Below are 14,846 nucleotides of genomic sequence, written 5' to 3'. Positions count from 1 at the left end.
ACCAGGAAGGCAGGCAGTGCTGGCTGTGCAGAGCTTTAGAGGCCAGGGCTGAGCTCCTGCATCCATCCTGAGAACAAGGGAGGCAGGGCGGGCGCTGCCCTAGTGGGTCACTCTCATCTGAGACCGGCTGCTCTGAGGAGAAACCATTAGAGGAAACATTTGCAGACTTAGGGAGACCAGTCAGGTAGTTTTTGCTGTCATGGTGGACAGGCTTTGGCTACGATCAACATATTCTGGTTAGTCTTGGTGCTGGATGGAATGAAGAAGGGCAAGGAGAGAAGGAGGTCTTCAGGATGACACCTGAGTTTCTGGCTTGCCTTACTGGTGAGGTGGCAGTGCCATTGTCAGAAGTGGGGAGCCCTAGAAAGGGACTGGGTCTGTGAGGCAGACCTTAAGTCTCGTGGTTGACAGCTGAGACATCCAAATGAAGAAGGGGAGGAAGTGGCTGCAGGCATAGATTGGAGCACAGAGGAGAAAGTACAGAGATTGGTTCAGAGCTCCCGAGGGATCCTGAGTGGAAATGTGAATTAAAGTGGTGTCAGGTTTCTGGAGCATTCTAAGGCTATGAGGACAGCTGAGGAAGAAGCCGGAAACCAAGCCCAGGAAGCACCAACATTTGGGGACTGTAAAGAAAAGAAGAACCGTTCTAGGGTACTGAAAAGAAAGGCCAGCGCGTTCTCTCAGCAGAAAGATGGCGTGGTCAGCGGTGGACATGTGCAGAGAGGTCCCTGGGACAAGGGCTGAAACGTGAGGCCCTCCAATGTGCAACCATGACACCAATCACCCCAGAATTGGGCAGCATGGTGGCCCTGCTGATTGGCACCCCCCAGGGCCCATGGGGAACTCTGGGGGCCTTTACCAGAGACAGCGTGGGTGGGGGTCGATTAAGGAGAGAAAGGAGGAGGGAGCAAAGTCTAGGGCTTTTCATTTTACTCTTAAAGGAAAGAGCAATGCTGGTCTATGAATATTCTGAGGGAAGGGAGCCTGGGTGATGGAGCGATTAAAGATGGAGACAATTAGTGAAATGAGTTCCCAAAGGGGCTGGGATCAAGTGTGGAGGTGGATAAATTAGTTCGAGGCAATAATGTAAAGTTGACTGAATGGGGCAAAATTAAATTATTTACCTTTCAGAGAGTAACTTGATCTCCATGTTCTTTTGGGGGCTTTTCTCTGACCTCTGCGCTGACTGCAGCTCTAATTAGCATCGGTTTTATCCTGTCTCATGGCTGGGATCATGTCTTAGTATTTTTTGTGTTTCTTAGCACCCAGCAACAGGCAGTAAGCTCTTTGGGTGCCGAATCAGTGTTTTCTGCCTTGGAATCAAATATCTGAAGTGAACATTCAAACTTTTTGATCAAAAAGCATCTGTGACAAGTCTCTTCTTACAGTGCAAAAAAGAAGAACTGCGGCATTAATGGGTAGCAGGTGTTTTGCTGGCTGGGTAGGGAAAAGAGGAGTCTGCTCCCCTCCTCGTCAGCTCTGTGCCATTTATCCAAGTCCACGTTCATCATCTCATGCGGACACCCCAACAAGAGAGAGCATTACCCCATTTCATAGAGGAAGGGAAGAAGCTGGAGATGAAAGTGCCTCACTGACACCGAGCACAGGTGGCAGAGGCTGGGTTCAGACGTCAGCCCATCCAGTGTCACAGTCCTTCTTCCCAGGACCAGGTTGAGCTGGGGAGAAAGAGGAAGAGGGACCTGTGAGGTCCAGGTGGAGATCTCACAGGCACTCACAGAAGGTTAAAGGTGTGGTCCAGTTGGAGACCTACCGGATATTAAAGCACCAGATATTAAAGCATTGTATCAAACTGCAGTGACGAAATCTGCAGTGCTGGCTCTAGGGGCAGCGCTCTTGTTTAAGAAGCCCCCCACCACGTGAATGATATGTACATTCTCTATTTGCATCTAAAACTTCTACCTATTTTTTTAAATGTTTAAGTCTTTAACCCTTCTGAAATATATTTTCCTGTATGGTGTGACAGAGATCTAATCTCATCTTTTTCCAAATGGGTAACCAGTTTGCTAAGCACCATTTATTGTCCCAACACCATTCTTTTCTCCCAGTTCCTTATGTCTAGACTATTCAGATCTGTTGATCTGTTGTCTGTTTCTGGGCCAATACCAGATTTTAATGAGCAAACCTTTATCTTACTCCCTGGTAAAGTAAGAACCCCTCCCTTCCTGGCCCTTTATTCTTTGTTAAAATTACCTTGGTTGTATTGCACGTTTACTTTTTCACATGCATTTTAGAATCAGCCTGTCAAATTTCCATTTAAAAAAATCCTGTTGGAACTTTGAGTGGGATTCATTGGAGGGAGAAATAACATCTTTAGGATATCAGTTCTTCCCGTCTGTGAATATGGCATCTGTCTCTGTTTAATCAGAGTCTTATTTGTTTGGTTTGGTTTTTAATGCCTTTAATAAAGATCGCTTGCTTTTGTCATAAAGGTTTTTCATGTTTCTTAATAGCTTTATTCCTGAGTACTTTATCAGTTTTGTTGCTTTTGTGAGTGGAAAAAGTTTTCCTTTTGTTCTTTTGGCTTCCAAATTTTAATCAGTTAACTAATCACAGTGTTTCATTCACAGACACACTCGGAGTAAATGTGCTTTGTCCCTGGGCACACAAATGAGAACACAGCACACATGTAAAGCAGAGTTAATTGGCTGGAAATGAATTAGAACTTTTGAATTAAATCTTAATTATACAAGTAATACATGAATACATTTTCCTTTAGATAAAATTGGAGTGTTACAGATAAAGAAGTCTCTCCTGATGCCTCCTCTGCCTCGGGCCCCTCCTCCCCTGCAGAGGGAGCTGCTCTTAGACTTTTGCTCTTTGTCCAAAATGTTCCCCTTTACCCTTTGAAACGCTTCTATTCTCTTTTTCTGTGTGTGTGTTTGCACAGACATGGTGTGTACACGCTGGAGTTGTTGCTCTCAGCTTAGTGCACCCTTAGGCCCACCTCGTGCCGCCCACCGCAGCCCGCTACAGGGCTCATGCAGCTGGTGACTGGCCGCCATAACCAATTACACCACATTTCATTTCCTTGTTTCCTGTTGATTGACTATTAAAATGTTTCCAGTGTTGTTGCATTAAGACAAACCTATAAGAGCATCTTTGTATAAGGCCTGTTTTGCACATGTACAAGTGTTTCTCTGGGACAGATACTTAGAAATGGAATTGATGGATTATAGGGTATACACATCTTCAGTTCTAATAGAAACTGCTAAAATGTTCTCTAGAGTGCCTTGCTGATGTAATCTCCTGCCGGCAATGTATGCGAGTGTCCTTTTCCCCAGACCATCTCCAACTTGTACATTTTTAACCAGTCTGATAGTGAGAAATAGCATCTTGCTTTAGTTTGCATTTTTCTGAATTACCTACAGGGCTGAAGTCTTCATGTGTTTACTCTCCATTTATATTTCCTCCTCTGGATTGCTTGTCCATATCCCTTGCCTACTTATTTTCTTTTTTTTAAGATTTCTTTCTTTTTCCTATTGATCTTTAGGAATTCTTTATGTATTTTGAATATAATACTTTGTTATGTATATTGCAAATATTTTCTACTTTGTGATTTTTGTCATTTTATTGTATAGTATCTTTTGTCTTAGAGTAGTTTTAAATTTTGATATAGTCAAATTTATCAATCTTACTTTTATGCCTCTTTTACAGCCTTATTTAAGAAAGCCTTCCCTATATCAGGGTCATAAGCATTTGCTGTATTTTCTTCTCTAAAATTTATAGTTTACATATACTATATATATATATATTATACTATATACAAAAAATAAAGTCCATATGCATGAATCTTAGGATCTAACTTTAATTCCCTGCCCCCCACAAATGGATAGATAATTGTCCCAACACCATTTATGGAATAATGTATCATTTCTCCACTGATTTAAAATTGCTACCTTCAGGGTTGGCCCAGTGGCATAGTGGTTAAGTTCCCACGCTTCACTTCAGAGGCCTGGGGTTGACAGGTTCGGATCCTGGCCATGCTGTGGCGGCATCCCACATACATAACAGAGGAAGATTGGCACAGATGTTAGCTCAGCAACAATCTTCCTCACACACACACACACGAAAACCATGCATTTCTCTCTTCCATTCACCTGGCAGTTGGTTTCTTCCTATTATCCCTGAGCTCACAAGTCCCTGAAGAGGCAGGTATTAGTTTTCTACTGTCTCAGCCATTGATTGGAAGAGTAGCATTACAACCAAAGATGAACAAACCTAGTTGCATCATCTATGTATAAAATTGCTACCTTTGCCCGACACTGAATTCCAATACGAATCTATATTAGAGCTCTTTCTGGCCCACTGATCTATTTGTCTACTCCTGAGCTTGATTATATGCTTTGCTAACTAGCTGGACAAATCTCACCTTCTTTGTTGCTTTTGCAAATTGTCTTGGTCATCCTTGCATATTTGCCCACCACATGAATTTTAAAGTCAGCCTTAAAGTTTCAGAAAAATTTCTGCTAGGACTTTAATTAGGATACATTTAGTTTATGGATAAGTTTGAAGAAAATTGGCATCTATCATTTCCAGTCTTCCTACCAATGCACATTGCTATATCTCTCAGTCCTGGTCATCTTTTCTGTCTTTCAGGGAAGTTTTACAGTTTTCTCTGGTCAAAGTCTTGCATATTTCTTGATAAATTGACTCCTCGGTTTATGTTAGTTTTGCTGTCTACTGAGAATAAGATCCCTTCTCCCCTTGTTTGTTGACCCTTGTTTTTCTGTATTCCATTTCAACGTGTTTGCTAATCACTGTGCTTGATTTGCAGACACTCACACAAAGTAAACGTTCTTTCTCCCTGGGCACAAACATCCGAGCACAGCCAAACACACACATAGCCGGCATAACTGGCTGAAAACAAATTAGATCTGGTCAAATTATACTTTAATTAAACAAGTAAAGCATGAATACATTCTCCTTTTTAAAAGCAGACAATGTGAATACTGCTGCAATCCTCTTTGGCCACCTTCTGAAGTCCTAGTTTCCCACCCCCTCTACAGTTTTATGTGTCTCCTTCCGTAGAAATGTATAGTATTGATGTAAGTATTTTGAATGAATCATCTCACTTTATAGAAATTTTACTGTAAGCTGTGTTTTTTCACTCAATCTTATATTTTTAAGATATTCTCCTATTGATACATATATCTCTTGCCTGTTCCTTTTAATTGCGGTATTGTATCCATTCCCATGAAAGTACCCTGTTTTCTCTTCCCTAAGACCCATGGACATGGAGTTGCTTCCTTTCCTTTCTTCTGCCATAAGCGGCGCTGCAGAAGCAGCCTTGCGCATGCCTCCTCTGTAAGGTTTCTCTAGGGTAGTGACTGAGAAGTGGAATTTGGGGTCTCAAGGTTTCCACAGTTTTAGTTTTAACAGATATTACCAAAGTGTCCTCCATAATTTCTGTACCATTTAGACTTCCAACAAGAGGGTATGAGAGGACTCCAGTCCCCACACCGTAAGCAATTGTTTTAAAGTTTTGCCAATCTGATGGGTGAAAAATTGAATCATTTTTAAAAAATGATATATATACCTGATTGCTAGTGAGATGTGCATGTGTGTATTAGGTGTTTGTATTTTCTCTTTCCTGAATTATCTGTTAATTTTTGCTCATTTAAAAAATTAGATTGTTGGGGCTGGCTCCATGGCCTAGTGGTTAAGTTCAGTGCGCTCTGCTTTGGCAGCCCAGGTGGGTTCAGTTCCCAGGCGCGGACCTATACCACTCGTTGGCCGCCATGCTGTGGTGGCGATCCACATACAAAATAGAGGAAGATTGGCACAGATGTTAGCTCAGGGTGAATCTTCCTCAGCAAAAATAAATAAATAAAAATAAAAATTGGATTGTTTGTCCTTATCTTATTGATTTGTGGAATTTCCTAATACAATGTGGATATTAATATTTTGTAAGTATGTGGCAAATATTTTCTTCCAGCTTGTCTGTTGCCTTTAACTCTTTGTAGGATCTTTTGTTAGACAGAAGTTATCAATTTTAACATAAATTTGTCAATCTTTCCCTTTATTTTTTTTATTTATATATCATGTTTAGGCCTTTCTTACTCCTAAAGTTTAAATATATTCTGCATTCTTTTCTAATAATTTTGCTTTAATGCATCTGGAATATATTTTTATGATTGAAATGAGATAGGATCTAACCTTTCTCCAAACGCACAGCTGATTATTGCTACGTGACGGATCGACTAGTTCATCCTTTCTCCACTGATCTGAAGTGAAATTCCCTCATATTCTGAATCTCAGTGTCTAGGTAGGTCTAAGGCCCCTGTTCTGTTTCACTGATCTCTCTGTTCCTGTCTGTCCCACACTATCTTATCTGCGATAGCTTTAACACCTTTTGATACCTGTTAAGTAAAATGCCCTGTTTCGCTGGGCTTCCTTTTCAGTTACCTAAGCTAACTATTTCTGCACGTTAACTCTTCCTCCACATGAATTTTAAAACCTGCTTGTCAAGTTCTGTGAATTCAAAGATTATTTTGGGAAAATTGACATCAATACAATCCTGAGCCTCTCCGTCTCTGAATACAGCAGAACCCTGTGTTTGTTCTGATCATCTCGTGTGTCCTTCAGCCACACGGTACAGCTTTCTCCATGAAGAACCTACCCATGTCTTAATGGGTTTGTTCCTGTGGTTTTTATTGTTGTGAACGAGTCTTCTCTGCACCTCCTTTTTTGTTTTGCTTTTGCTTGCTGCATTTTAAAAATCTCCGTACTAATCACTGTACTTCATTCACAGACACACACAGTAAACGTTCTTCCTCCCTGGGCACAAACATGCGAGCACAGCCAAACACACGGAGCTGGCATAATTGGCTGAAAATGAATGAGAATTTTTTCAAATTAAACTTTAATGACACAAGCGAAACATGAATACATTCTCCTTTTTAAAAAATAGAACATTGCAGATGAAGTTAAAGTCCCTTTTGGCCACCCACTGCCATCCCATTTCCTTCCTCCTCCCCAGAGGTAACCACTCTAATGGGCTCAGTGTGTACTTTTCTAGACTTTCTAAAAACTTGTAAATACATAGATAGGTACCCCGAGGAAATATATTGGTATAGTTGTCTCAAATAATGAGAATTTTATCTTTTACTTTCCAATTCTCATTGAAATTCAGTTTTTTTATTGACACGGATTTTATTGTGGTTACAGAATAGAATGTCAATATTATCCATCACAACGTGAAAATAAAGATATAGAGGTTGGGAGATCACAGTGGAGGGAAAGGGGTGGGACGGCTGATAGTGGGGAGGCAAGAGCTTCTGTGGACACACAGTGGAAGGAGGAACGAAGGGGCAAGGAGATTTCTTAAAAAGATAACCAATAGAGGTACTTAAAATGGTGTGGGAGAAGCAGGGACGGAGGGAGTAGTTTCCAAGTGACCCAAAGCCCAGTCCGCCACGTGGGACCTCAGTGGATTTTATGAACTAGAAATAGGGTGTAGCAGATGCTATTCAGAGAACTCCCATGACCCAGTTTGACTAGGATCTTGAAAGGGGACATCTTCAGGCAGCTTCAAAGAAGCACTTTCCTCTCTGATTAAAGAGATACACCTGGAGAGCTTTCTTGGCCCTGCCCCTTCCTTTCTGCCTAGGTGCTGTTGGGTGAAAACGTGATGCTTGGAGCTCTGACAACCATCTTGTGACCAGGAGGGGAAGGCTAGGAGACTCGCAGCTCTCTGCTGACTCAGAGCCTGGACACCAGGAACTACCAACGTCTGGATTTTTCATTATTTGGAATAAATAAATGTTCTTACTATTTAAGCCACTCTTAGGTGTTCTGTTAGATGCTGGTGAAAGCATGCTTCCTAGTGTAAGGCCTCTAAGAGCTGGAGAGGTGACCTCGAGGAGCAGATCACACACTCTGGGGTGAGATTTTGGGGGTGGGGAGAAGGTGGAGAAAGATGCTCTTCATCAAAACCCTGTATCCTCTTGAATTTTTTTAAAACTATGTATATGTATCATGTGGAAAGAAATGGAAAATTGTTTTTGTAAAAACAATTCTGATAAGAAATGTGTCAAGATATGAACAGTGGCTGCCTCTGGTTACTTAACAATTTTCTAAGATGTCCACAAATTATTTTTGTAATTAAAAAAAAGTCAAAGACCTAGGTCCTTAGGAGATGACCCGTGAGAGAGGTAAATTTTGTTGCAGGAAAAAGCAGGACCCAGAGCTTGGAAGAGCCTGCCTGGGTGAAATCCTGGGTAGACTTGGATTCAAAGAACTTGAGAGCTGGGGGGAGGAGCAGGCAGAGCGGGCACGGACCTCATCTCACCTGGACCCAAGAGGCCAGCAAGCTCTGTGGGGCCTTCAGAGGACAGCACTGAGTCCGGCATGTGTGGAGACTCACACGGGGTTGGGGGCATGGAGGCAGCAGGAGAGAGATCAGTGACAAATCAGGCTGGCCAGCGCGTGCAGGGCCTGCATGTCGTGCCAAGGAGCTTGAGCTTGTCCCCTAATGGTTCTGAGGAACCGGTGAGTGTGCTTACGCAGGGAGACAGGTGTGACCACATTTTCATTTACTCACGTCTCTTTTCTTTGCCAGTGAAAGAAGCTCAACTCAAACCAGCTCAGGCAGAAAGAGAACTTGATTGGCGTCCATAACCAAACTGCAGGCCAGGCTAGTGCGACCTCCAGGTCCCCTGGAGCCAGGGACTTGCCCGGCAGACCTCCCTCTCAGCTCCGCGCCTCCACATCTGGCCGCCTGCCAGCCTTGCGCTCTCAGGCCTGCTTCTCCCACGTACTGGCATTCGTGGCTACCAGTGTTTCACATCCCTCAGGTTCATGACCAGACCCAGTGGGAGTGCAGGGTTTGGTTAAGAGGCCTCCGTGCCACTTGCTACTCACTGTTTTGTCTAATTTCTCTGTCCTCAGTGTCCTCATCTGTAAAGTGGAGATAATAACAGCACCAGCCTCAGAGTGTTGTGAGGGTCAACGGAGATGATGCTTGTAAAGTGCTCAGCCCGGGGCCTGACACGTAGTCGGTGCTCCATGAATGTTAGTTCCCAAGTCAAAAAGTCTGGGGAAGTGCTCTTACTGGCAGTGATGGCCAATAAGGTGGCTAATGTAATAAGGCAAATTCCATTCAAAACAGATAGCTTAGAATGCAGAATGACTCCCAGGAGAGTTGGCACTGGTCTAGGTAAAGAAAACAATTGCTGTGTCCCACCATCCCTCTGGCTGCCTGCAGAAATGGTTTGAAGAGGGCCCACAAGCCTGGAGGTAGGGGGAATCCCTAAGGGGCCACCTCAGTCGTCCAGGTGAGAAGCGGTGCAGGGCTGAGCTAAAGGACAGTGTAGACGGAGAGGAGGTGGAGTCAAGAGAAGTTTTGGTGGCAGAAATAGGGGCCGTGGTGCCGGCCCAGTGTGAGACGTGAGAGAATGAAAGGTTGAAGAGGGCCCCAGGTTGCTGGCCCACAAGCAGCCACAAACGGCTCGCTAGAATACAGTGGCTTCATTTCTCCGTGACTCAGTTTGCTCTCACCCCGTCCCCACCCTTTTCCTGTTCAGTAACGCAAGCTTCATCTTGTTCAAGGTAAATGCAGTCACAGCTGGACCTTTCTTAAGTAGACTCTTGGTCTACTTCCAGCTTCCCTGCTTCCTACTGCTCCTTCCCTTCTCCCTGAGGGTGGTCAGGGTTCTGGGATCTCCTATCTTGACCTGGCACCAGGGTGTATATCTGATCCGGGACTTCTCCACTCCCATCCGCTAAGCCAAGACATCTCCAAAGAATCCTTGTCCTGACCACAAAGCATTCCCAAGTCCAACAGCTAAACTCAACCCCTCCCCTGTGTCCTCGCCAACAGTACCTTGCTACAGGACACACGAGACTTGAGGCCACCCCCAGGCTCATCTGTCAGATGCCTCCTCCCATAGGGCTCTCAACCTCTCCAGCCTGAGCTGGGAGGCTTCCATCTCCTGGGCAACACCATGAGAAGCCAGGCAACAGCCCCTTCTACTCTGGGACACCCCAAATTTCTTTTGGGAGATGTAGTATCTACCGTTAGTTATCTCCATATGATTCCCCTCCTCCACTAGCTGGTCAAATTTATTTCCTTTCGGGCAGAAAGACAGCTTCTGCATTCTTCCCTATCTACTGTTCATGGCATCAATTTCAAGTTTTGAGTCCCTCAGGTTGTTTTCTCTTAACCGGCAATTATGACCAAATGCCCTGTCTTTGCTGTGGATTTCAAGAGAGAATTTGAAACCACTGACTGCCTGTCTCGTTGCATTCCTGCTATAACCACCCCAGTCCTCCCCGAGAGCTCTGACTGAGTTAGCAGAGAGTTATCATGGTAGCCAGTCTCCAAAGATGGCCCCATCAGTCCTTGCCCTCCCTGTGTCCTCCCACTGCTCCTCACATCAAGAGATGGCGTCTCCTTCCCCTCCCCGTGAACCTAGGCCGGCCTTAGTCACTTTCTTGGCCAAAAAGAATGTAGCAGAGGGGACATTCTGGGACTTGTGAGACTAGGTCATCAGAAGCCTTGTAGACTCTGCACAGCCCTCTTGAAACACCTGGCCTTGGGACACTCCTCTTTTTATTTATTTATTTATTTATTTATTTGAGGCAGATTAGCCCTGAGCTAACATCTGCTGCCACTCCTCCTCTTTTTGCTGAGGAAGACTGGCCCTGAGCTAACATCCATGCCCATCTTCCTCCACTGTATATGTGGGGCGCCTGCCACAGCGTGGCTTGCCAAGCAATGCTGTGTCCGCACCCCGGATCCGAACTGGCGAACCCCAGGCTTCCAAAGTGGAATGTGTGCACTTAACCGCTGTGCTACCGGGCCAACCCTGGGACACTCCTCTTGCAACCCAGCTGCCATGCAGTGCAGAGTCCAACCTGTGCAGTGAATCCACCTGTGGGCACGCCGGTCGACAGCCTCAGCTGAGCTCCCAGCTGTGTGAATGAGCTTCCTGCGCAGGAAGCCCAGTGGAGCGTTTGCTGACTCAAGCCCAGCCGCCATCTGACTGCAGCTGTGTGAGAGACTAAGCGAGAACCACCCAGCTGAGCCCTGCCAACTCCAGAACCATGAGAAATAATAAATTGCCTTTTCAAGCCAGTAAAGTTTGGGGTCATTTGTTACACAAAACAGTGATGGGCAAGGAAGTGTGGGGAAAAAAACACATTGAATAATATATAAAATATTACCCTGTGGCACAACATTTAAGTGGAACATTATAATACGGTATACTAACTGCAATAATATAATATATATTATATGTTATTGTATTATATTTAATATATAATAACTATATAATATAGATACAATATAGAACATAGATATGCACAGAGCTTTCCAGAGATGACCAGTGGTCTGACTTCTTAAAGATGGGTAGGAATGAGCAAGATAGAAGGGACTGGAAGGACATTCCAAGGAAAGGAAACAACACAAGCAAAGGTGCAGAAGTGAGAATTAAGAAGAGTGAGCTTGAGGGCATTTGGTGTTCCTGGAATGTGAGAGAAGGAGGGAACAGCAAGAGTGAGACTGAACAAGTAGACAGAGTTCAGGCCTGCAAGGCCTTGGATGCCCCTCCCCCGTCACACCCCATGTCAAGGAGCTTGGACACCATCCTGTAGTCAGTGGGCACTATTGAAAGTTTTCACACCAGTGACATTTCAGGTTTATGGTCTGGGAAAATCACTGTGGTAGCCAGCGCAAAGGCTAGATTTGTAAATTGATGGTCTCTAGGTAGAGAAACCAAGTACAAGACTAGGGTCATGGTCCAGGTAAGATAGGGTGAGGCCCGATCTGGAGCAATGACAGTGGGGATGGACAGAACCTGAAACCTTTAAAAAGTAAAGTCAGAAATGAATGATGATTGTTTGCCGTTGGGGTGAGAGAGAGGGATGAGTCATGGGTAAGTCCCATTTGTCTTGGGTGGGGCCTTCGGTGGATGGTACGGAAGCGCTTGGTGTGGGGAACACAACATTGGGGCAAGTTTGAGGGAGGCAACCATGGACTCAGTTTCAGCTTGTGTGGAGGGGCCAAGGGAACAGCCTGATGGAGCCCAGCAGGCAGCTGGATCCCAAAGCCTGAGGCTCAGGAAGAGATTGGACTAGAGGGCCAACCCAGGGATGGGGTACTCTCCAGGGTGAGAGTGTAGGGAGAGAATGGGAGAGGATCCAGGGCAGAATCGTGAGTTACAGCGACATTTGAGAGGCCGACTAGGTGTGGGTGGGTGACAAAGCAGAGAGAGAAGGAAGGACCTGAGAGATGAGACAAACAGCTAGGAGAGTGGGTTGCCATGGCAACGAAGGTAGTGAAGCGTTTCAAGGAGAAAGTAATCAACACTGCTATATGGCCGGAATCTCACAAAAATAAGAAACAAAGTCCTTTGAATTTAGTAATCGGGGGGCTAGTATGAACCTTGGCAGGAACTGTTTTAAGGGTTGAGGGGGTAAAAGCTAGCTTACAGGGGGCAATGGAGTGAATGGGTGGAAGAGATGCAGAGCCCTCCTTAGAAAAGGTTGGATGACTAGGGGAGGAGTTGGGTGGCAACGAGAAAAATGTGGGTGATCAAGGAAGGATTTTTGAAAACGAGAGACACTAGAATTTTCTCCTCTTGAAAGAGGGCACCAGCAGAGAGGAAGAGGATGAAAAGAGGAACAATTTGAGAGCCGGGATCCATCCTCTGAGCCTGGCTGAAAGGAGACAAGTGGATATGACTGGAGATGTCTGGAGGGAGGAGGGTGAGACACAGAAAAGACTCTCTTGTGATGCCCTTTCCGAACCCGAAAAACTTGGAGGTAAGCTTGTCTACACCGTCAAATTCTGCAGGGGGGCTTACAACTGATAAGAAAGGGAAAACGTGCATTGACTTGAGTAGCTAGAGGGTCATTTGGTGACTGTTCTGGATATTCTTCAATGGCCCCTCCAGAGCCATTCTCTATCTTGCCCCATCCCGTTCTGTGCCCTGGATGGCAGACCTGTACATCACCCAGGCTCCCCGCCCTCAGGCTTCTAGGTGAGAAACCAGTGGAAGAGCCAGCAGGAGAGTGGGAGAGGGGAGGAGAGTGAGGTTCCCCCGGCTGCCTTCCGATATGCTGTTGGTTGACACTGATTGCTTTCCTTTACTTATGGCCACAAGTGGGGTCTCTTTCTTAAAGTCACAGCTTTCTCTCCAGATTCTAAAAGCCCATACCCTTCTCTCATCAGGTTTACAAGTGGCGATGGCTTCCAAGTGTTGCTTGTCCATAGGTCTTTTATCATCTCTGGAACCCTTAGCTCTGCGACACTCTGTGAATAACCCTTTCATTAAATTCGTTTCAGTTAAACCCTTTTGAGTGCACCACCCTCTTACCTGCCAGGCTCCTGACTGCATCGGTGAACTTGGTTCGTATAACACCAGGATGGTCACATGGGAGGGTGCACAGTGCTGAGCAAAGACAGACTTGGTCTTTCCCTACATAGACCTACCGGTCCAGTGAGGGAGCCAGATATTAATCACGTAAATAAAGAAATCCATAGTTTTAAACTCTAATAGGTGCCATGAAGAAGTCTTCCTACATCAAAGAAGTAACATTTGATCAGAGGAGCAAAAGTTAACTAGGAATGAGAAGAGCATTGCACACAAGGAAACAGCATATGCAGAGCTCTGTAGTAGAAGGATGGTGCATTCCAGAAACCAGAAGGCCGTCATGGCTGTGGCACTTATCAGTAAGAATAATTTTGACACAAGTGACAGAAAACGCGACTAAAAAACGTTTAAACAGTCAGAGATTTATTATCTCATATAATGAGAAGTCCCAAGGGAGACAGCTCCAATGTCATCAAGGACTCAGTTTCTGTCCATTTTCAGTTCTCCCATCTTCAGCATATGTGCTCCTGTCCCCATGGTCACAAGATGGCTACAGCCACTCTAGGCATTACATCCACCATACCAATATCCAGAGATGGATGAAAGGAAGTGATTCTTCCTTATAGTTCTTTGTAAGAACTAAGAAACTTTTCCCAGAAGACCCCACCACCTCCACCTCTCTTTGGTCAGATTTGCACTGAATGCTCACTCAGAAACAAATCACTGGCAAAAGAAGTGGGCCTACCCCCCTGACTCACGTAGATCAATCTATGTCACGTGGAGAGTGGCTTCTGTTAGCAAGAACCAAGGAGAAATGACTGTTGGGTAGGAACCACATCAGAGGTGGGACCATGGTGTATGTTGAGGCTTGAGAAATCAAAGTTGATCTTTCTCTAAGAGCCATTGAACAGTTTTAAGTAGGAGGGGGACATTAAAAAGATGTGTACTCTGAAAAGACCACTCTGGCTGCCCTGTGGGGCTTGGATTATTAGGGGAAGAATGGATTGGGGGAGACCAATTAGCAGTTAACTGGAGTGGACCAAGCAAGAGATGGTGGCTTGGACTAAACTGTTGGTGATGATGTTGGAGACAGTTAGGAGATAAGATCAAGCAGCTTGGGGCCAGCCCCATGGTCGAGTGGTTAAGTTTGTTCACTCTGCTTCGGTGGCCCAGGGTTTCACCAGTTTGGATCCTGGGCGCGGACATGGCACTGCGCGTCAAGCCATGCTGAGGCGGCGTCCCACATGCCACAACTAGAAGGACTCACAACTAAAGTATACAACTGTGTACCAGGGGGCTTTGGGGAGAAAAAAGAAAAATAAAATCTTAAAAGAAAGAAAGTTCAACCAGCCTCACAACAGGATGTCATGGGTGAAGTAGGAGGAGATCCTGGGGTGACTGCCAAGTGTCTCCCACCATAGCAGCAGTGTCATTCCCCAAAATAGGAAACACTGTCATCCTATAGATGAGGACAAATTTGGGGAAGAAAGATTAGGAGTTTGAATAAAA

At 45.0% G+C, this 14,846-nt stretch overlaps 1 non-coding gene across 1 annotated transcript in view; it reads left to right on the top strand.

The window, feature by feature from the left end:
• LOC103540039 (BLCAP apoptosis inducing factor) overlaps window positions 1–7,799 on the top strand; it is a 28,783-nt gene extending 20,984 nt beyond the window's left edge. The window contains exon 3 of the transcript XR_011531078.1: window positions 7,631–7,799. This is a non-coding gene — a transcript (BLCAP apoptosis inducing factor). The remainder of the gene's footprint in view (window positions 1–7,630) is intronic.
• The last annotated feature ends 7,047 nt before the right edge of the window (window positions 7,800–14,846 follow it).

Source organism: Equus przewalskii, chromosome 21, assembly GCF_037783145.1.
Source record: "Equus przewalskii isolate Varuska chromosome 21, EquPr2, whole genome shotgun sequence".
NCBI lineage: Eukaryota > Metazoa > Chordata > Mammalia > Perissodactyla > Equidae > Equus > Equus przewalskii.
Note: the sequence above shows the minus strand (reverse complement) of the source record. Positions and strands in the feature narration are given on the sequence as shown.